Source organism: Lithobates pipiens, unplaced genomic scaffold (assembly GCF_037356315.1).
Source record: "Lithobates pipiens isolate NorthernLeopardFrog02 unplaced genomic scaffold, aLitPip1_a1.2 Scaffold_30, whole genome shotgun sequence".
NCBI lineage: Eukaryota > Metazoa > Chordata > Amphibia > Anura > Ranidae > Lithobates > Lithobates pipiens.
In genome coordinates, this window is record NW_027507791.1 from 61,949,991 (window position 1) to 61,974,295 (window position 24,305).

The window sequence follows — 24,305 nt, forward strand, 5'->3', positions numbered from 1 at the left end:
GTTTCAGGGCACCCGCCATTTATTACCTAGTCTCACTAGTGTACCCCTAAATTTAGGGGTGTCTACTTTCCAAAATGGGGTCATTTGGGGGGGGTTTGTGCCATCTTGGCATTTTATGGCCTTCAAAACTGTAACGCCCTTAGAAAGCCTGAAGGCGGTGCTTGGTTTTCGGGGCCCCGTACGCGGCTAGGCTCCCAAAAAGTCCCACATATGTGGTATCCCCGTACTCAGGAGAAGCAGCAGAATTTATTTTGGGGTGTCATTTCACATATGCCCATGGCATGCGTGAGCAATATATCATTTAGTGACAACTTTGTGAAAAAAAAAAAAAAAAAAAAAAAGTTTGTAATTTTCCCGCAACTTGTGGCAAAATATAAAATATTCCATGGACTCAACATGCCTCTCAGCAAATAGCTTGGGGTGTCTACTTTCTAAAATGGGGTCATTTGTGGGGGTTTTGTGCCATCTTGGCATTTTATGGCCTTCAAAACTGTAATAGGTAGTGAGAAGTGAACTCAAAAATTTACGCCCTTAGAAAGCCTGAAGGCGGTGCTTGGTTTTCGGGGCCCCGTACGCGGCTAGGCTCCCAAAAAGTCCCACATATGTGGTATCCCCGTACTCAGGAGAAGCAGCAGAATTTATTTTGGGGTGTCATTTCACATATGCCCATGGCATGTGTGAGCAATATATCATTTAGTGACAACTTTGTGAAAAAAAAAAAAAAAAAAAAAAAGTTTGTAATTTTCCCGCAACTTGTGGCAAAATATAAAATATTCCATGAACTCAACATGCCTCTCAGCAAATAGCTTGGGGTGTCTACTTTCTAAAATGGGGTCATTTGTGGGGGTTTTGTGCCATCTTGGCATTTTATGGCCTTCAAAACTGTAATAGGTAGTGAGAAGTGAACTCAAAAATGTACGCCCTTAGAAAGCCTGAAGGCGGTGCTTGGTTTTCGGGGCCCCGTACGCGGCTAGGCTCCCAAAAAGTCCCACATATGTGGTATCCCCGTACTCAGGAGAAGCAGCAGAATTTATTTTGGGGTGTTATTTCACATACGCCCATAGCATGTGTGAGCAATATATCATTTAGTGACAACTTTGTGTAAAAAAAAAAAAAAATTTTTTTTTTTGTCATTATTCAATCGCTTGAGGCAAAAAAATAAAATATTCAATGGGCTCAACATGCCTCTTATCAATTTCCTTAGGGGGTCTACTTTCCAAAATGGGGTCATTTGGGGGGGTTTTGTACTGCCCTGCCATTTTAGCACCTCAAGAAATGAGATAGGCAGTCGTAAACTAAAAGCTGCGTAAATTGCAGAAAACGTACCTTAGTTTGTAGATGTGACAACTTTTGCGCAAACCAATAAATATACAATTATTGACTTTTTTTTTACCAAAGACATGTGGCTGAATACATTTTGGCCTAAATGTATGACTAAAATTGAGTTTATTGGATTTTTCTAATAACAAAAAGTAGAAAATATCATTTTTTTTCAAAATTTGCGGTCTTTTTACGTTTATATCGCAAAAAATAAAAATCGCAGAGGCCATCAAATACCATCAAAAGAAAGCTCTATTTGTGGGAAGAAAAGGACGCAAATTTTGTTTGGGTACAACATTGCATGACCGCGCAATTACCAGTTAAAGCAGCGCAGTGCCAAAGTGTAAAAAGACCTCTGGTCATTTACCAGCAAAATGGTCCGGTCTGAAAGTGGTTAAGTAACCGGTTCTCTTTACCTTTGGATATTCATGCTTGTTTTAATGCAATTTTAACTGTAGTCACATGATGTGTGGTTGCAAACTATAGAAATAGTGGATGTTAAGCACAACATCCTGTTTGCTGATACAATGATATGATTTTTTCTGAAAAATAAAATACTTTGACAAATAAAAAGCAATCCAACATTACTTTTTAAAGGAGTGGCAATGACTGCCACAAGTGTAAATGAGCCCCTAAGCCCTTCCTCCCATGCGTTACACATGTTCTCGAATGGAATGCAATGCTGTAGAGACTTTTTGATCCCTTCCCCAAATGAGTCCTAGAAACTTTTGGGTAGAACTATCACATAGTTTAAATTGAATACAATTAAAGAGAATTCATCTGATTCACCACCCATGACAAAGACATTTCCCCTGGGGTGAGCTACTCTTTAAATATTGTCTTAGCCTGTAAAATGGCTAGCTGAACTGTATTTAAGTCTCCGGTTTTCTTTAATGCTTCTCTTTAGCTTTGAATATTCATGCTTTTTTTAATGCAATTTTAACTGTAGTCACATGATGTGTGGTTGCAAACTATAGAAATAGTGGACGTTAAGTGCAACATCCTGTTTGTTGATACAGGTCCTTTGCAATCAGAGGTGTTAGCCAAAAACAGTAAACACATTGCTAAAATAGAAGAGGCATAGAAGAGTGACAGCAGAAAAAGACTAAGTGGACCATCAAGTCTGACCCTATTTTAATGTTGTTTTTTTATTTTTTTATTTGCTCTGCATTAAAACTGTAGTTACATACTATGCAAGATTCTCACATATAGCCGATGAACTGGTAAATGTATTCATTCTAGACCAGGGATATGCAATTAGCGGACCTCCACCTGTTGCAGAACTACAAATCCCATGAGGCATAGCAAGATTCTGATAGCCACAAGTATGACACCCAGAGGCAGAGCATGATGGGACTTGTAGTTTATCACAATTGGTTAATCATTGGCGCACTTTATGCACTTTATGCACACGTTCACTTTACTTCACGCTATATAGTACTATTCTAGGTACTCAATATTAACATTGTTACATGTTTTGCACGTCACTTTATTCCATGTTATATGGCCTTAATCAAGGTATATATTAGAATCACATAAGCACACCCTATCACACATTTGTTCATGAATAAAGAATGTTACAAAAACATCCTCAGAAAGCAACTTCTCCCAACTATCCAAGAACAGTTTGGTGATGGACAATGCCTTTTCCAGCATGATGGAGCACCTTGCCATAAGGCAAAAGTGATAACTAAGTGGCTTGGGGAACAAAACGTCAACATTTTGGGCCCATGGCAAGGAAACTCCTGAGACTTTAATCCTATTGAGAACTTGTGGTACTTCCCGAATTTTGGACTATTTTTTGGGCTAAAAGGGCCATGCGTGCGATTTTGGTCATTTTGGACCCATTTTGGGATAAAAGGGCCGGGGGTGAAATTTTGGGTCGTTTTGGACCCATTTTGGGATAAAAGGGCCGGGGGGTGCGATTGTGTCATTTTGGACCCATTTCAATATAAAAGGGCCGGGAGTGCAATTTTGGACCCATTTTGGGATAAAAGGGAAGGGGGTGCAATTGGTCATTTTGCACCCATTTTAGGAAAAAAGGGCCGGGGGTGCAATTTTGGTCATTTGACCCATTTTGAGATAAAAGGGCCGGAGATGCAATTTTCTTCATTTTGGGGTAAAAGGGCAGGGGTGCGATTTGTCATTTTGCACCCATTTCGTGGTAAAAGGACCAGGGGTGCAATTTTAGTAATTTAACCCATTTTGGGGTAAAAGGGCCGGGGGTGCAATTTTGGACCCATTTCTTGGTAAAGGGTCCGGGGGTGTTATTTTGCACACAATTCAGGATAAAAGGGCCAGGGGGGCAATTTTGGACCCTTTTTGGGATAAAAGGGCTAGGGGTGCGTTTTTTTGTCATTTTAGACCCATTTTAGGAGAAAAGGGCCAGGGGTGCGATTTTGTGTCATTTTGAACCCATTTCGGGGTAAAAGAGGTGGGGGTGCAATTTGTCATTTTGGACCCATTTTGGGGTGCGATTGTGTCATTTTGGACCCAATTTCAGGAGAAAAAGGGCCGGGGTGTGATTGTGTCATTTTGGACCCGTTTCGGGGTAAAAGGGCAGGGGGTGCAATTGTGTCATTGGACCCATTTGAGTAAAAGGGCAGAGGGAGACATTTGGACCCTTTTCGGGGAAAGAGGGCAGGGGGTGCAATTGGTCATTTTGTCCCATTTTGAGGTAAAAGGGCAGGGCTGCGATTTTGTGTGTTTTGACTCATTTTTGGATAAAAGGGCCGGTGGTGCAATTTTGTACATTTTAAACCCATTTCGGTATAGAGGGGCCGGGGTGCGATTTTGTGTCATTTTGGGATTAAAGGGCCGTGGGTGTAATTTGACATTTTAAACCCATTTCAGGATAAAAGGGGCGGGGGTGTAATTTGTCATTTTGGACCCATTTCATGGTTAAAGAGCCAGGGTTGTGATTTTGTGCCATTTAGGAGCCATCTCGTGATAAAAGGGCCGGGGGTGTGATTTTGTATCATTTGGGACCCATTTCAGGCTAAAAGGGAAGGCGGTACAATTGGTCATTTTGGACCCATTTCGTGGTAAAAGGGCCGGGGGTGCAATTTTGCTCATTTTGGACCTATTTCGCGATCTCTAGACACAAAAGAGGGCAAGCAGGCTCTATCGGCTCGTGCCTGTCTGCCTTTCCTTGTTGGCCTTCCAGACCTGGTAATGGCCTGAAGGGAGATTGGAAAACCAGCAATTGGGTAGTGTATACTGTGCTGGAGGCACACAACACCCACTAACTCCTGCAGATGGCTCAATTAGATAAGAGCAAAAGAGGTAGATACAGGTGTATACTGCACTCAGGTCACAGACAACACCCAGAAACTCCTGTGCAGATGGCTGAAAGCTCAATTACAGAAGAGCAAGAACGCTAAATCTGTGGATAACGGACGGTGTAGACTGAGTTGAAGATACAGAGAACACCCGCTAACTCCTGCAGACACCAACACACTACACCAGGCCACCGCGCGGGCGGTCTTATATAGTGTGGGGCCTGTACTACACACAGCCTGAAATACGATTAGCCACAGGCATCCTGTGCATCCATGTGGCCAATCATGGCTCTCCTCGCTGCCGGCGCTGTGATTGGCCAAGCATGCAGCGTCACAATGCATGCTTGGCCAATCACGAGCCAGCAATCCACTGCAATGGTGCAGTGCATTGTGGGCCGTGAGCGCCACACGAATTTGGCGTGAACGGCCCACAGAGTTCTGGCTTCACTGAACACCAAGCTCATCCCTATTGGAGAGTAATGTGGCAGAAATCGGACACTGTTGCCGTCTCACACTGGTGGGTTTAGAGACTGATGTGGCAGCTCTGGTATTGTATTTCTATGGTGGTGATCAGACAATGGTTGGCAGCACTGGCATCGGAGTAGACAGCAATCACATAATTTCAAGGTCAATCAGTGGCCCAGTACAATGGATCAGTAATCTGTCCCCAGCAGTGATCTCACTGCACATCAACACCAGAAACAGGCTGCACTGGTGTGTCCTTTTAGAATGATGCCCGTCCTACACGGGCACATGAGGTAGTCAATGAACATTCATGAATTTGTATGTCATCTGGTTGTACATTGATCCTATGAGCTTTATTAGGATTTGTTACCTGCCTGTATGATCCTTAACCAGTCTTGCTAATTGACAAAACACATTGACTTTAAGGGATCCCCCATAACCAGGCCATATGAGAATACTTGGCCTATGTATTGTATGTTAGGTTATCCTGCAGGGTAGTTGATATAAAATTTAAGGTCATGCAAATGTGAATTTTAACCAAACTGGAATAAAATGATGTTTTAATATGTGCATGCTCTCATTCTGTACCAGTGAAGTCTAATGAAAGTGTAAAAAAAAAAAAAAAACTATGTTAAAGTTGTACATTTTACAAAGTTAAGCAAAGGTGGTTCCTTCCCCCCCCCCTCAATTGTCTTTATAGGATTTAATTACCATGTAATCTAAGTACAAGCACACTACACATCTAGTTATAAAACATAGTAAAGGATGGACGACATTTCTCATGTTTAATAATCATGTCAACATTTATTCTTTAGCCATGTACAATTGTTTTTATTTCACATTGCAATCAGAAGACGCTGGCCCTTTAAGCAATCAGAAAGGCTACTGCCCAATAGTGATTGGGAACCTTTGCATTTCAGATGTTTTGGAACTACATTTCCCATAATGCTCAACTACACAAGCATCATGGGAAATGTAGTCACATCTGGGGTGCCAAGGTTCACCATCACTGGCCCAATACCACCAATAGAAAATAAAAATAAAAAGCAAGTTAAAAAAGAAGAAATCAGATTAATTGATAAAATGAGGTCTCTGGGATAATTGAAGTTCACCTCGGCCTTGCTTGCAAACGAACACTCCAAGTATAGTAGCAAAAGTTGTAGACAACAGCTAAAAAACAAAAAGGAGGAAAGGTATAGTGTTAGAGACAAAAGATTTGAAAGTACATTTCCAGCCATATTTGCATTACACCTACTTTTAAATTCGTTAAATGTTGCCATTAATATAGCATAGCTTAGGAAGGTAAACCAGTAATATTTAAAAGCCACCCAACTTTCTTAATTCCTACATGCTCTCCCCACTTTGGTACAGTGTATATTCAGACCCCTCCTAAACATAACAGTTCCTGGACATCTCCATCAACTTATCAAGGATAGGCAAAGTGTAAAAAAGGTTCATTATACCAGATGCTGATGGAAATTGAATAGAGCCAATGTTGGCTTAGCCCTTCTATAGTCTGTATGCAATCAGTTTCCAGCCATAGGGTTTCCATAAATGACCTGCAGAAAGACAGTATTGACCATTTATAAAGATTCTGAATGGAAGAGAGCATATGGACCAGACACTTGCCAAAAAAAACCCAACTCTCTGCCCCCCCCATGCTTTTGTTAAGCTTATGCGCATTGTCTAAAGGACAGATCAAAAGATAAATTAATTTACCATTGTACCCTTTACAAAGATTTCCTGGAAATATTGTGTATGGATGCTTACCAATCTCCCACACCAGTCTTGCCAGAACCTAGCAGTGTTGCTCAGCCAGCCATCTGAATGAAATGGAGGTACCGTTAAAAACACAAAGGATAAAAGGCCTCTAAAACAAGTAAACAAACTCCACTGCAAGGCCTGGCTCACATGGATGTGACAGACATTGTAAAACCACAATATGCATTCCTGGCTGGGCTCTTGAAGAACCAGCAGTGAATCAACCAATATTTTTAAAATCCCTTTAACTGCTCCAGTGTCTCAGATTAAATAAATAGCTGCGCTAATGGGACCAAAGCCTGCAACCAACAGAACATTTGCATTCTTCACTGCATCAGGGTGGGCATAAAATGACCAGCAAAGGGGAATCATTGGCATTGTATACAACCACCACTAGAATGAGCTTCAGGGATCTACAAGAAAATACTCCACATGAGGACAAGGTGCGCAGAGGACAAGGTGCGCAGAGGACAAGGTGCGCAGAGGACAAGGTGCGCAGAGGACAAGGTGCGCAGAGGACAAGGTGCGCAGAGGACAAAGTGCGCAGAGGACAAAGTGCGCAGAGGACAAAGTGCGCAGAGAACAAAGTGCGCAGAGAACAAAGTGCGCAATCTGTTTAACTGCCTTCGTGTAGTTTCACAGCAAGACCAACCATTTAAACCTATTTGTTAGATGGGAATGGCACATGTTAGAACACTTATGCCCTTAAGGGAAAAGGTCTAACACAATACCAAAAAGTCTGACCCAAGAATAAGAGTATTGATGTTGGCTTGGTCCAAAGTGTTCCTTGACTCTAGTATGGTGCCCTCACACTTTAACCAAAAAACACCATGGAGCATTCCAAATCAACACTCTGTATTCCCAGGAAGAAAGAATGTGCAGTCAAAGAATTCCCCCAGTCGCATCATGAGCTATGATTGAGTCCCTAGACCAACTTCCAAGCCGCACTGCAGCAGAGGGCAAGAAGACTGAATCAGCCCTAGAACTGACCTTCATGAAGAGCTGGGCACTCGCCCTCAATCAAGCAAGGACTGAGACTGGCCCAGTCTCCAAGCCCTCTGCTACAGAGAAGCCCATCGACCAGCCCAGTTTCCCAATCATAGCTCACAATAGGAAAGGCAAGACAGTCTCAGAACAGCAGACCCTTTTACTTGCAGAGAGCAGGGGCTCTCTGGAGACTTTCCCAAGAGGTTTTAGAGTAAAATAAATGCTCAGCCATCTATCCCCGTATATGGCAGAAAGAAGCTTCTAGAAACCGATAACCTGCAAGGTAAGCACAAAAGGTGGATTAAAGAGGCCAACAGAGTCTGAAGGAGCAGTGTTGCAGTGCCCTGCCCTGCTCCAACAAAGCTCAACCCACAACCTAGGAGCAAATTTCTACCCAGGGACTTCCAACTGAACAAGTACTTTGCTCTTAGACCCCAACATCTAAGGGTTATGATTAAAAGCTCATAACCCTGCTGAAACCTAGCAAACCAAGCTAGACTAGTATCCTAAATTCATTTGTGGGTCCACAGTGTGGCTAACTCAAGCCAAGAGTTCGAATAAAAGCTCAGAACTCTGGTGAAACCTAGCAAACCAAGCTAGGCTAGTATCCTGAATTCATTTGTGGGTCCACAGTGTGGCTAACCCAAGCCAAGAGTTCGAATAAAAGCTCAGAACTCTGGTAAAACCTAGCAAACCAAGGTAGACTCGTATCCTAAATTCATTTGTGGGTCCACAGTGTGGCTAACCCAAGCCAAGAGTTCGAATAAAAGCTCAGAACTCTGGTGAAACCTAGCAAACCAAGCTAGGCTAGTATCCTGAATTCATTTGTGGGTCCACAGTGTGGCTAACCCAAGCCAAGAGTTCGAATAAAAGCTCAGAACTCTGGTAAAACCTAGCAAACCAAGGTAGACTCGTATCCTAAATTCATTTGTGGGTCCACAGTGTGGCTAACCCAAGCCAAGAGTTCGAATAAAAGCTCAGAACTCTGGTGAAACCTAGCAAACCAAGCTAGGCTAGTATCCTGAATTCATTTGTGGGTCCACAGTGTGGCTAACCCAAGCCAAGAGTTCGAATAAAAGCTCAGAACTCTGGTAAAACCTAGCAAACCAAGGTAGACTCGTATCCTAAATTCATTTGTGGGTCCACAGTGTGGCTAACCCAAGCCAAGAGTTCGAACAAAAGCTCAGAACTCTGGTGAAACCTAGCAAACCAAGGTAGGCCTTCATCCTTAATGAGTTTTGGTACCCACCATCCACAAATGCTGCAGGACAATAGAAGGGATTCCATCATGCTTGAAGTGTTCAGCCGTCAACTTGAAGTGGTCAAGGCTTCCAATAGAAACCAAGTTGTTAATGTCAACATGTCTACAAAAGATAGAAGTTTGAGGTTAAGGTTAAATATAAAAAGGTTAATAAAGTTTATAAAAACTAATGAAAGGGGCTCACTGACTACCCAAATTGACCTGCTGTTCTGCTCAACACCTGGCTTCATGTGTTTCAGGTCACCCTCAAGTGGGCAGATCATGAAAGTCTAGAAGTCTCTGCATACTTGTGTAGAGTATTAGTATGACAGCCAAGCAACTGAAATTTTCAGGAGAAAACCACAATAGAAGCCTCTATGGCTTCCTATGCCTAGTCCCAAAAACACACAAATAAAACCACCCTAGATAATTCCATACTGGGAGCATAGTGAAGATGTTTTGCTTCACTTTGCTATGGCTTACTGAACAGTACAGGAACTAATGGACTTGTTACCTGGCTAATGTGGCTTTACAATGTTAATCAAAAAGAAAGCATTCTGCAATTGTCAGAATCTTCTATTTCTCAGGTCACACTCAGTGTTGAGGCCAAAGCACCAGAGAGACAGAACAAACCCACAGACTTGAGCAATGGCAGCCTCCATACTTCATGATTAAGGGAACCCCAGGCGTCAGGTAGAAATAAAAAACCCACCCCCACTGAATCCTGGTGCTTGAGCTGCCACAAAAATGCTCAACACCACACATACCCCAGGCTCCATTTGATGATCTGTGGGCCTGAGACTGGCATAGATGAACATCTGCTGTCCCCTTCTTGCTGCTGACCCATAAGTGACATCACTCTTCCAGGCCCCACTGACAATTTACCTAGCCGTCAAGGCCAGGGCAATGTGCATTGCTTTACATTCAGTGGAGCACAGGACAACATGCAGGGTCTCAGACCCTGGGTGCCTCATTTAAAGAGAAACTTAAAACATAGGCGATTGTTCCGCCTATGATTGGCTTTTGTAAAAAAATTAATTGGGTAACTTTTTTTAAGGCGTTTTTTAACTCAAATTGGGATTTCCTAGTCTCCTGCAGCATTATCGTGTGACAAATTGAGGAACATGTTACACCCATAATCTTGACTGGCAACTAACTTTATCTCCTACAGAATTGCACACAGTGAGTGTGGTGTTAACAAGCTGTACTAAAGCCAAAAAAGCTCACCAATTTTTTCCCAAAGTGGTGGCTGCATTAGTTTAGGTTTTTATTCCTATACAGATTAGTTTTATCAAGACTGAAGTTATAGCTGGCTATTGTAGCAATATATGTTAATACATTTGAAGCAAACTTTCATACCCATGCAATAGGTCTACGCACTTTCTAAAATTACAGTAAATTGACCTTTAGAATCTAGGGCCTGGAATGTGCCCACTGAGAATAAACCATGCCAAATAGTTAGGTATTAGGGGAGAAATTGTTGGTGTCATGGGAGAAATAGTGTCCCATGTTTGTGAGTGAAGAGATACTGCCTCATGGCCTTGAGGCATAATTTATGACACTGACAAAGGCAAGCAAAAGGAGCACATCTGGCCCCAGGCTGCAGCGAGAGCGCTGGTCTATTGTAACCCACTAGTTTGAGAAACTGCTTCAGGATAGACTTTCTAGTAGTGTTAAAGATGTATATAATACCAGGATTTGGTACCTAAAAACTATCAAAACACAGTTCACTTAAACTGTCCAATAGATTACTGCATTTATAAGCCAAATTTGACCCATACCTCCAATTTTTCATCTGTTCACCATTTTCATATTTCACCCTTGATGGGCACCTCACCAGCTACAAAACAAAGGCAGTCATTAGAACCCCATAAAACACAATTTAAAAAAAACATTTTGCAAGTACTATAAACTTGTCAACTACTTACCAAACTTGCAGTAGACAATTAAGTCTTTTAAAGAGACGCTAGAAAAGCAAAAAAGGTAAAGAGAAAAAAAAAAAAACACACACACACCACCACCTCCTTATTTCCTCCAATAAAGCCTCAAAAAGGTGCATTTCAGTATGGTGAGCACAGTTACAGAGGTGAAAGGAGCAGCAAATTTAATTAATTAGAGTTCCACTTGTACTCCTCCCCCTCTGGAGCCACATTTGGCACCTTTTGGTTAGGGGGTGTGGTAGGGTTCCTTTACTTGCAATAGAGGTTCCATGCACTTGACATTGTTGGACTCCAGGACAGGCAAGTGTACAAAATTAAAAGTCAGCAGCTGTAGTATGTGCAGCTGCTGGCTTAAATTTTTTTGCAGCGGTGGGCAGACTGCTGCTTTAAAACAAGATATTTCAAAATGGCAGTCTCCAAACTTTCTAAAATGTCAATTTACTGTCCATGAGAATCTAAGGTGGCTAAAATGAGCCCGAGCATAAACCATGCCAGATCTTTAGGCATTATGGGAGAAAAAAAGTGCCCCAGGTTTGCGAGTGGAAGGAATACTGCCCCAGTGTCAGTAATTATGCCTCAAGGCCCAGATAAGGAAAGCAAAGGATCACATCTGGTCCCAGTGAGACCACTGGTCTATTAGTAACCCAACTAGTTTGAGGAACTGCTTCAGGATAGCCTTTCTAGTAGTGTTAATCATGGAAAGGAGGGGGGGGCCTCCACAGGATTTGGTACCTAAACTATATCAAAACATATTTTCACTTAAAATGTCCTATAGATTGCATTTATAACCCCAATTTGATACATACCTCTAATTTTTCATCTGTTTACAGTGTTGCCATAGTTCACCCTTGAAGGGCACCTCAGCTACAAAATAAGGTAGGCATTAGAACCCCATAAAACAATTTATAAACCATTTTGCAAGCATTTTATATTAAAGCAGAAAGGCTTCATGAGATCTTTGAGTGAAGTTAGCCAATGAAAAGGTTGATATTTTGCCATTTTGTGGGAATGGCACGTGCTAGACCCTTATCCCTTAAGAGGATAAGGCATCTAACCCAATACCAAAAAGTCTGACCCAAGAATAGAGTGCCAGTGTTAGCCTGGCCAAAGTATCTGTTGACTCTAGTATGGTGCCCTCATACTCTAACCAAGAAAGACCAAGAACCATTCCAAGACCGACACTGTATTCCCAGGAAGAAAGGATGTGCAGTCAAAGATGACCCTCCCATTCCCATGATGTCCATGATTGACCTCCTAAACCAGCTTCCAAGCCGCACTGCAGCAGAGGGCAAGAAGACTGAATCGGTCCTAGCCCCGACCTTCACAAAGGACTGGGCACTAGCCCCCCGATCCAGCAAGGACTGAGATTGACCCAGTCTCCAAGCCCTCTGCTACAGAGAAGCCCATCAACTAGCCAGTTAGCCAAACACAGTACAAAATAGGAAGCTCAGACCATTTAAGAACAGCAGACCCTTCACTTCCAGAGAGCGAGACCCAGGGCCCAAGCTCTCCGTAGACTTCCCAAGAGGGATCAGGGAGTTAAAAGCCTAGCAGCCGGCTATAACTTGCAGAAGGATCCAGAGGAGAGCAAAAGAGACGAATCGGGACTCTCGGTAGGACAGGCCGGGGCAAGCAACACTGCCAAACCGAACTGCAAGACAAGCTCAGTCATTCAGCCTAGGAGTGCAATCTGAAGAGATATCAAACTGAACTAGGACTCGTCACTCCTAGACCCCAGAACCTGGGGACCACCAACAAGTGGTTAAACCCAAGCCCATGAGTTACGATAACAGTTCATAACTCAATTAGCAGTTTAACACTGGGTCCACATAAATGTGTGGCTAAACCCAAACGACAGTGTTTGTATGGGAACCTACCATTTGATGCTGCGGGGCCACAGAGGAAATTCCACGTTGCTTTGAGCTTTTCGTTCTCAGTAGTACCTAAACAAATAAATAAATGGCATCATGCCCACTGAAATCAAATGCTTAGCTCAAAATAGCTACTATAAACTTATGATAAATGTGGGCTCTAGCATTGCCGACAACGCTGGCTTCCTAGAGCTCATTATCACTTATCAAGTATGCAGATCTTGGATAAAAGCCCCAATCTGCATACTTGACTGGAATTAAACACCAGCATGACAGCCTGGTAACTAGTCTTGTCATATCAAATCATTTCATATACAAATATCGCTTTAGCAAAAAATGAAAAGATAATGCATTCAAAAAGGCAAAACAAAGTTGTGCTTTGAGTCATGCGTACACAGCCTTGCAACACAAAGTAATAACCACTGCCACACCTGCATGATATTGCAGCTTAGCCCATTATATTGGTCTGGCCAGTAAGGATGAGCTCAGGCATGTTCATAACCCGCACATGCAGAGCCCGCCAGGAAGTCAGCACTGCACAGAGATAATCACAGGCAGCGAGACATATTCCCACTCTACGGCTGTAGAGTTGGAGAAAGGTCTCACTGCCTATGATTAGCACTGTGCAGTGCCAATTTCCTGGCGGACTCTGCACATGTGGGTTGTGAACATGCCTGAACTCATCCTTACTGGCCAGCAGCCATCACAGATCCTTCCCCTTATGTCAGTGCTGCCAGTCCTACTTCAGACACCAGGAGGCTCAGGAGGGCAGGAGTCTGGTCATATGTTCATGTTAAGTGGCCAATTAGTTGCTAGGATAAGAGATAGTCCTAGAAACGAGCCACTAGCAACATGAAAAGTTGGCCAGTTTCTGCACCCCATCCAGACCCACTATGTGCCCTGCTGTGTAACATAGGACTATAAAAAAGAAAAAAAAAAAAAAACTGGGGGGGCGAGCATGCGTCCCACAAATTCACAATGATGGTGGGGGGGGGGGGGTGCAGAGCATGCATCCCACATTCAAAATGAGGGTGGTGGTGGGGGGGGGGGGGGGGCGCAGAGAGCATGCATCCCATATTCACATCCTTGATGCAAAGCCTGTTTCCATGTGTTCATCTCTAGAAACTCTCTAGAGATGAACACATGGAAACAGGCTTTGCATCAAGGATAAAGGCTGTGTGGCTCATGTGACAGTTCATCCAGAACTTCTGTGCTTTTGCCCTGTTGATCTCATTGACACAGATCTATAATTCTGGTAAGCGGCCCCCCTTCTCACTGGTGGAGGTGATTGCTTGGATTCCCTTTAACACAGAGCATTGTGGGTGTCAATTCCATATTTTCACTTTGGAAGAATCAACACTATCCTTTGGATATTATTTCTGGGACTCTTTCTGATTTTTTTCTCTAAAAATTTTTTATGTTCATTTATTACAACTAATTGGTGGTGTGTCGGTTTATTTTCTTTAATACTGACAATTTATGTGATTTATATATAAGGGATATGTAATTTATGCTAACTATATTATGGGCACTGATTACATTTTTTGTCCCTTGTATGTTTAAAAGATATTACCCACTAATTTAATTTATTTTCTTAAATTTTTCAAGCTAATTGTTTGTATCCCTTTTTGTCACTATTTTTCCTTGTGATTAGAATTTTTTTTTTGATTAGAGTTTTTTTAAGCGCAGCTCACTTTTTTCATCTATTCAGTCTATTATCGGAGTATTACAATTAGGGTTGCTGCTTGTAGGGAATTTTATATTTTTTAAACTTTTTTGAATAGCGCGGTTTACTCTTTATATCGTGTTTATGATTCCATATTATAAATAGTAGAGGACAGTCATTAAAGTGATCAGAAAGAGGCTACATCTTCATGCACACAAATCGAAAAATTGGGAAGGAAGTCCGGTAAAAATCAATGAAGACATCTTTGGGTTGATTGCTTTTCTTCGACCTTGCTGGCACACCAACACTGCTAGAAGTTCAGTTGAGCAAACTCATTGAAACGTAGGCAGGAGCTAAAAAAAGAGGATAAAGGGTTAGAGATGAGACATTGATAAGCAATCCTTAAAGCCCATTTCCACATTGGCAGCTAAATTGTGTGATTTAGGAGGGGCACTGTGGAGACCATTAACGAAGTGGTGGTCAACTTTGACACCGAGGGCCTCAAGTGCATATGTATTGCCCATAAAACTCTGCTCTGTTGGGACCACAAAGCCCGCAATCAAAAGGGAAATCCTTTGCAACTACATTCTACTCTCCTCCAAGGTGGACATTAAATGAGGTTATACCCTGTCCAAACTAACAACTAGCTTCCTGACACCAATACATCCGGTGTGAACTTGCAGACTTATTCCAATAAATTAAATTCGGGAAGATTAAACCTATTAGTGTGGGAACGACATGTGTCATACCTTATCCCCTTAAGGGGACAAGGCATCCTGACTCCATATCTTAAGCCTGACCCAAGAATAGGGAGCGTTGATTTTGGCCTGGCTGAAGTGTTTGTTGACTGTAATATAGTGCCCTCATACTCCAACCAAGAAAAACAAAGAACCAATCCAAAGAACACCACTCCGTATTCCCAGGAAGAAAGGATGAACAGTTATAAGAGAATCCGCCATTCCCACTGTAAGCCATAGTTAAACTTCTAGACTAACTGCCAGGATGCACTAGAGCAGCAGACAAGGAGACTGAATACAAACTAGCCTCGGCCTTCTCGAAGGAGTGGGCACTCCTCCCCCAATCCAGCAAAGACTGAGATTGACCCAGTCCCCAAAGCTGCCACTACAGAACAGCCTGGCAACCAGTCCAGATGCCCAACTACAGCTCACAGTAAAAATTTAAGACCGTCTTGCAACAGCTGACCCTTTACTTGCAGAGAGCGGGGGCTCCCTGTAGACTTTCCCAATAAAATTCATAAACTCAGCCATAGAATATATTGACTCCCTGTATACTTTTCCCAAAGGGATCAGATTAACATTCTTGCTCAGCCCTGCAGAAACCAAATCCTTGAAACCGATGACCTTCAGGGTAAAGCACAAGCTGTGAGTGAATGAGGCAAAGACTCGGGTGAAGCAGTGTTGCAATGCCCTGCCCTGCTCCATCAAAGCTCCTTAACGCCCCAATAACCCACAACCCAAGGAGGAAGAGACTTCAGACTGAACAAGAAGCTCTGAGCCCAAAACTTAAGAGCTATGATAAAATTCAATGCACCCGCAGAGACTTACAGAGAGCGGGGAGCTCCCTGTAGACTTTCCCAATAAAATTCATAAACTCAGCCATAGACTATAGTGGCTAAAATAGTATAAGCCAATATAAAGCTTTGGGTCCACAAAAAAACTGAGTGGCTAAACCCATGCAGCAAGTTAGGATGAAAGCTCATAACTCTGCTTTAGACCTATCCTACTTGGCTATCTCCTTCCTAACTCAGAGTAACAAAGTAGTACATTCATTTTTGGGTCCACAACATTGAGTGGTTAAACCCAAGCAATGAGTTATGATGAAAAACTCACAACTAAGACAGATGATTGAGCTCTAGATTCTCGCTCTACTTCCTAATCCTGCGTAACCAAGTACATTCATTTTTGGGTCCACAACATTGAGTGGTTAAACCCAAGCAATGAGTTATGATGAAAAACTCACAACTCAGACAGATGATTGAGCTCTAGATTCTCGCTCTACTTCCTAATCCTGCGTAACCAAGTACATTCATTTTTGGGTCCACAACATTGAGTGGTTAAACCCAAGCAATGAGTTATGATGAAAAACTCACAACTCAGACAGATGATTGAGCTCTAGATTCTCGCTCTACTTCCTAATCCTGCGTAACCAAGTACATTCATTTTTGGGTCCACAACATTGAGTGGTTAAACCCAAGCAATGAGTTATGATGAAAAACTCACAACTCAGACAGATGATTGAGCTCTAGATTCTCCCTCTACTTCCTAATCCTGCGTAACCAAGTACATTCATTTTTGGGTCCACAACATTGAGTGGTTAAACCCAAGCAATGAGTTATGATGAAAAACTCACAACTAAGACAGATGATTGAGCTCTAGATTCTCGCTCTACTTCCTAATCCTGCGTAACCAAGTACATTCATTTTTGGGTCCACAACATTGAGTGGTTAAACCCAAGCAATGAGTTATGATGAAAAACTCACAACTCAGACAGATGATTGAGCTCTAGATTCTCGCTCTACTTCCTAATCCTGCGTAACCAAGTACATTCATTTTTGGGTCCACAACATTGAGTGGTTAAACCCAAGCAATGAGTTATGATGAAAAACTCACAACTCAGACAGATGATTGAGCTCTAGATTCTCGCTCTACTTCCTAATCCTGCGTAACCAAGTACATTCATTTTTGGGTCCACAAAATTGTGTGGCTAACCCAAGCCATGCTACCTACCATTTGCCAGTACTGCAGGAGCAGAAAGGGGATTTCATCTTGCTTTGACTGTTCATGGCCTTCCAACTAGTCATGGAAAAGAAAATTTTTTTACAATGGAGTCATGCCTATGTATTCAGAGATAATGAAATCTGAGGTCCAATCTAAACCATGTCATGCAATACAGACTTTTACTGTGAACCCAAAATGCTTGCTGTATGAAGCCAGGTTTAACCAATGTGTTCCAGGGTCACTTAGCCCTGAATCTCTAGAGCCGTTAAAGCAGAAGTCAGTTTACGTTTAACCAGTGGGTTAAATGAAAAAATAAAAAATAAATAATTGGATTCCTCCATCCAAATGCGGGAAGCCTCCCCGCTCATTTTATTTTGACAGCAGGGAGACTCCCTTGCTGTGAGGCTAGGTTCACACAATGCGATGCGAACAGCGTGATTCTTGTGCGAGTTCCCCCATCGCATGTCTCACAGGCAGGTCACAATTCCCTCTGCGAACCTCTGTGGGTGTCAATACAAAGTTAAAGTGGAAGTAAACTCATGGATTTAAACAGTTAAAAAAATTTAAAAAAAAGCATGCCAGGAATGCCAACTGCACATTGGCTGTGCTCTCAGCCAAACTATCAAACCATCCAATGGCTGGTGTCATAACAAATCACATGTGCAGCACCATAGCAGTTGAAGATTAAAACAGAGGCAAAGAAGGCAGCTTCCTTGGCTGAAAACGATAGGGGAGTTTACTTCCACTTTAATGACACCCCCAGTTCGGTTGTCAGTACGCGCTGTGAAATGGTGCAGGAATCGGATCGCATTTGATCCGATTCAATTCCAGTGCGGAGCAAAAAAGGGTCCTGCACCCTTTCGATCCAAATGCGATGCAAATTCAGCCATATATAATCTGTATGGTTGAATTCACATCGCACAGACATCATATGTGATCTGCACAGCAATACAGTGCGAAATCGCACGTGGATGTCCAATGCCGAGATCGTGTGAACCCAGCCACAAAATATACAAATCAGATTTGAATCCTACTGCCTCTGCAGCACTTATCGAGCCGGGATAAACCGACTTCTGTCCAGCCACAGTGGTCACACATTTAATTTGATACATACCTCTCAGTTTACTCTGACAGCATTGTGTTGCCATAATTCAGCCTTGGTGGGCATCTCGCCAGCTACAATATAAAACGTAAGCCTTAGGATCACATGAAAACATAAGCGGTTGATTTTGTATAGAAAAAAGGAAGGGGTTTATCAGAACATCAATATTAAATACATTAGCAATACTGGTTCAACACTGAACTAGGGGGAAGGCTCGCGCACCTCATCCACACCCCCAGGAGCTCAATCCATGCCAGACACTACCAACTGAACCATAACATCTCACTCTTAGGCACCAGGAACCTGGTCAGCACCAGATCGCGTGGTTAAATCCAAGCCCATGAGTCACGAGAAAGGCTCATAACTCAGTTTAGCAATGAAATTAGCAACTCTGGTCCACAAAAACCATGTGGCCAAACTCAAAACTCAAGTAACGATAAAAGTTCATAAACTCGTCCCGTGTTTATAAAAAAAAAAAAAAAAAAAAAAAAAAAAAAAAAAAAACTTACCATTTGCTGAAGTGGCAGGGCCAAAAGGAAATTCCGTATTGCTTTGGGCTTTTTTTCTCCCGCTAGAAAATTTAAAAAGATCATAAAATGATTACAGTAAGCTTGATCGCGCAACATGCCATTTGCATTTCACAGGAGGTCAGTGCGCAGAGGCCTCAGAAACAGAAGTAGCGTGAGCAGAGACAGCGTGAGCAGAGACAGCGTGAGCAGAGACCTCATACGCAGGCGCAGCGTGTGTCCCAGCACGCTTGTTGCCGCATGCGTCCCGACTTGTATGTGGCCTGCATACATCCCGACTCGCAAGGGTCAACATGCGCCCGACACAAAGGCCAGTGTTGGGGAAGCTCTCCGCAGACTTCCCCCAAGTGGGATCAGAGTGAAATTCGCCACCTGCATCTCTTTACAGAGAAGGAGCTCCTAGGAACCGGTAACCTTCATGGAATGCTGAACACTGATGTGAATGAAAGCCAACCAAGTTCTCCGCTGTGACAGGGCAGGGCATGCAACACTGTCGACTTTGAACTTGGGGGGGAAGGCTCGCGCACTTCATCCACACCCCCGGGAGCTCAATCCCTGCCAGATGCTTCCAACCGAACCGTAACAGCTCACTCCTAGATCCCCAGAACCTGGCCACCTCCTGTGCTTTCTCATCTTACCATTTGCTGAAGCTGCAGGGCCACCAAGGAAATTCCACATTGCTTTGAGCTTTTTTTCCTCCCACTGGAATTTGAAAAAAAGATCATAAAATGAACGATGGGGTCAATTTCACCAAAGTCGATTAAACCAAAATAGATACCATAAACCTACCAAGAAATAAGGAATCTAGCATTACCGACCTACCGAAAGATGCTTCCTAAATCCCTTATCTCCCCAGAAAAGTATCCATATTGGGGGAATGCCTAAACCTGCATACTTGTCTGGGGTTAAAGAACAGCATGACGGCAAACTGGTCATCCACCAAAATATTCCATGACTGGAGTAAACAGACATAAAACACTCCCGTCCCCTCTGAGGAATTACCCACAACTACAGCCCCACTTAATCCAACCATACAAGAACAGACGTCTGGAGTGAAAATTGGCTGTAGCGGCCATTTATTAACATATAACCAATAAAACACATTCCTTGAACGTGGAGTGGAGGCAACTTGGGGGCGCTCAAGCTGGTGCAGAACTACAAGTCCCATCATGCCTCTTGGAGTCATTTTAAGTGCCAGCAATGCCTCATGGGAAATGTAGTTCCACAACAGCTGGAGGGCCTACCCCTGCTTTAACAGAAACATAATAATCACAATGATACATAATTACAAAGATACCCAGAGAAAATGGAGGCTGGACTGGAGGTAATAGAAGGCATTACAATGACATTTAAAGTAAACTTTTACCAGTATTTTACATATTTAAAATGATAAAACACACAACACAAAAACACACAACACAAAATCAGCCTTTACTACTACTTTAATCTAAAAGATTTATATCTCCCTTCATGTCTGACCCCTAGTTAAAATGCCCATATATCCTACTTCACTATATATTACTTTTACTGTTCTACAGTATAAATGAGCCCCTTATAGTAGCGATTTTCTGCTATAAAAAAGGACTCCATTTTAGTTTTGTTTTTTTTAAACACATGACAAAAAAAAAAAAAAAAACATGCTGCTGCTACTAATCGTCTTAGGCCTGGTTAACACCAATGCATTTTTGGTGCTTTTTTTTTTGCAGAAACGCACTACAGTTAATTTATCGCTGTTTCCTATGGGACACGTTCACATATTAATTAATCAATTACCATTTTCATAATCGATTAATCGGCCAGTAACAAAATGGGGATAAAGTTCATGACTCTAATGATATTTACCAGATTGACCCTTTAGTAGTATATGCAAAATTATATATATATATCTATCCCCTCTAATGGTATATGCACTACATATGTCCCCTCTAATGGTATATGCACTACATATAGCCCCTCTAATGGTATATGCACTACATATAGCCCCTCTAATGGTATATGCACTACATATAGCCCCTCTAATGGTATATGCACTACATATAGCCTCTCTAATGGTATATGCACTACATATAGCCCCTCTAATGGTATATGCACTATATATATCCCCTCTAGTGGTATATGCACTATATACATCCCCTCTAATGGTATATGCACTATATATATCCCCTCTAATAGTGTATATAGCTTCTAATAGTATATACAGTATATTGTTCCTCTAATGGTATATACAGTATCTCTCTCCTCTAATGGAATATACAGTATATCTTCAATAGTGTAAATACAGTATATCTCCTCTAATAGTATATATCCCCTCTAATATATACAGTATATCTCTTCTGTGTTATTCTCAGAGTGGATTAGATATTTTGCTCCCTAACATAGTTGGTTATTTATATTCACCACTGCATATAGAGATTTTTAAAAATAAATTGACTTTTTTTAAACTTTACACATTAACTAAATTATACGCCATCTTTTATTTATTTTTTTTTTTTTTTTAGGTCATTAGCCGATCAAAACAATAATCGGCCAACTAATCGATTATGAAAATAATCGTTAGTTGCAGTCCTAGTTTATAGTGCGGCCGACTGCTCAGTATACATCGGGGTTTGGAAACAAAAATAAATAAACGGTCCTATAGGAAAGTGCGATAACCAGAGCAGCCAATCAGCAACTGACCGCCATACGGTTTTACAGCAGTCATGTGATTGTTTGCTAGAAGGACATTATCCATTGATAATTGGGGCTTATTTAATATTCAGTACACTGAGCTATTAATGCAACAATCCCCCTCTAAAATTAATTCAATCGATGGCCCATGGCCAAGGCCAGCGCCATGCCTGCCATCGATCGCCAGCGGCCAGAGCCATCAATCGCCAGCGGCCAAGGGCCAGAGCCATGCTTGCCATCGATCACCAGCGGCCAAGGGCCATGCTTGCCATCGATCGCCAGCGGCCAAGGGCCAGAGCCATGCTTGCCATCAATAGCCAACGGCCAAGGGCCAGAGCCATGCTTGCCATCGATCGCCAGCGGCCAAGGGCCAGAGCCATGCTTGCCATCGATCGCCAGCGGCCAAGGGCCAGAGCCATGCTTGCCATCGATCGCCAGCGGCCAAGGGCCAGAGCCATGCTTGCCATCGATCGCCAGCGGCCAAGGGCCAGAGCCATGCTTGCCATCGGCCAAGGGCCAGAGCCATGCTTGCCATCGATCGCCAGCGGCCAAGGGCCAGAGCCATGCTTGCCATCGATCGCCAGCGGCCAAGGGCCAGAGCCATGCTTGCCATCAATAGCCAGCAGCCAAGGACCAGAGCCATGCTTGCCATCGATCACCAGCGGCCAAGGGCCATGCTTGCCATCGATCGCCAACGGCCAAGGGCCAGAGCCATGCTTGCCATCGATCGCCAGCGGCCAAGGGCCATGCTTGCCATCGATCGCCAGCAGCCAAGGGCCAGAGCCATGCTTGCCATCGATCACCAGCGGCCAAGGGCCATGCTTGCCATCGATCGCCAACGACCAAGGGCCAGAGCCATGCTTGCCATCGATCGCCAGCGGCCAAGGGCCATGCTTGCCATCGATCGCCAACGGCCAAGGGCCAGAGCCATGCTTGCCATCGATCGCCAGCGGCCAAGGGCCAGAGCCATGCTTGCCATCGATCGCCAGCGGCCAAGGGCCATGCTTGCCATCGATCGCCAGCGGCCAAGGGCCATGCTTGCCATCGATCGCCAGCGGCCAAGGGCCATGCTTGCCATCGATCGCCAGCGGCAAAGGGCCATGCTTGCCATCGATCGCCAGCGGCAAAGGGCCATGCTTGCCATCGATCGCCAGCGGCCAAGGGCCATGCTTGCCATCGATCGCCAGCGGCCAAGAGCCATGCTTGCCATCGATCGCCAGCGGCCAAGGGCCATGCTTGCCATCGATCGCCAGCGGCCAAGGGCCAGAGCCATGCTTGCCATCGATCGCCAGCGGCCAAGGGCCAGAGCCATGCTTGCCATCGATCGCCAGCGGCCAAGGGCCAGAGCCATGCTTGCCATCGATCGCCTGCGGCCAAGGGCCAGAGCCATGCTTGCCATCGATCGCCTGCGGCCAAGGGCCAGAGCCATGCTTGCCATCGATCGCCTGCGGCCAAGGGCCAGAGCCATGCTTGCCATCGATCGCCTGCGGCCAAGGGCCAGAGCCATGCTTGCCATCGATCGCCAGCGGCCAAGGGCCAGAGCCATGCTTGCCATCGATCGCCAGCGGCCAAGGGCCAGAGCCATGCTTGCCATCGATCGCCAGCGGCCAAGGGCCAGAGCCATGCTTGCCATCGATCGCCAGCGGCCAAGGGCCAGAGCCATGCTTGCCATCGATCGCCAGCGGCCAAGGGCCAGAGCCATGCTTGCCATCGATCGCCAGCGGCCAAGGGCCAGAGCCATGCTTGCCATCGATCGCCAGCGGCCAAGGGCCAGAGCCATGCTTGCCATCGATCGCCAGCGGCCAAGGGCCAGAGCCATGCTTGCCATCGATCGCCAGCGGCCAAGGGCCAGAGCCATGCTTGCCATCAATCGCCAGCAGCCAAGGGCCAGAGCCATGCTTGCCATCGATCGCCAGCAGCCAAGGGCCAGAGCCATGCTTGCCATCAATAGCCAGCGGCCAAGGGCCAGAGATATGCTTGCCATGAATAGCCAGCGGCCAAGGGCCAGAGAAATGCTTGCCATCAATAGCCACGTGCCAGATCTATCTATCACCAGTGACAAAGGGCCAGAGCCATGCTTGCCATCAATCGCCAGTGGCAAAGGGGAGGCATGCTTCCTAATCACCAGCAGTGGCAAGAGGAATGCATGCTTCCCATTGATCAGCAGTAGATTTTAGCATGGATTCCCCTGGAGTTGAGCTCTGCAGCTTTGTGTTCAGGCTTGAATACAATTCATAGGGAAGATTGGACATTCAGATTGGAACATTTAAACAAAGTGCAGTAAAAATGAATGTAACCCAGAGCTTCTAACCCAACATATCAAACATCACTTACCAAACAAACATGGCAGCAGCAAGCCATGTGCTCCATCTGTAGACCAACAGGGCAGACTGCTCCAAAAGTGGGCGTATTTATATGGAAAGCAGACATTTTTTTTTTCAACTTTATTTGTGACAGCACATACCTGACAAATCTAACAAACTCTCCAAATAAGTTCAAATAACTCTTATTTTCTTTTGCAAGCAGAGTTGGGACTTGTAGCTGTTCCTGGACAGCTGCAGATAAGAGGAAATAAAGTAAAAATGATACAAAAATAAAAAATAAACTGCAAACTGCATGGGGGACTAGAAAAGGTCAGCTGACACAGCCATGCCCTCTTCAACTTTAACCCCTGATTGCCCAGATTCAGTGTTGCTTTTGCAAAAAAAAAAAAAAAAAAAGGCAAAATAAAAAATAAAAA

At 43.8% G+C, this 24,305-nt stretch overlaps 1 long non-coding RNA gene across 1 annotated transcript in view; it reads right to left on the reverse strand.

Moving 5' to 3' along the window:
- Window positions 1–5,847: 5,847 nt before the first annotated feature.
- Window positions 5,848–24,305, reverse strand: part of LOC143942912 (uncharacterized) — a 34,085-nt gene continuing 15,627 nt past the window's right edge. The window contains exons 2-9 of the long non-coding RNA XR_013264859.1: window positions 19,537–19,600; window positions 18,881–18,942; window positions 17,279–17,344; window positions 12,872–14,884; window positions 11,801–11,858; window positions 10,836–10,894; window positions 9,064–9,178; window positions 5,848–6,236 (exon numbers count right to left, since the gene is read on the reverse strand). This is a non-coding gene — a long non-coding RNA (uncharacterized LOC143942912). The remainder of the gene's footprint in view (window positions 6,237–9,063; window positions 9,179–10,835; window positions 10,895–11,800; window positions 11,859–12,871; window positions 14,885–17,278; window positions 17,345–18,880; window positions 18,943–19,536; window positions 19,601–24,305) is intronic.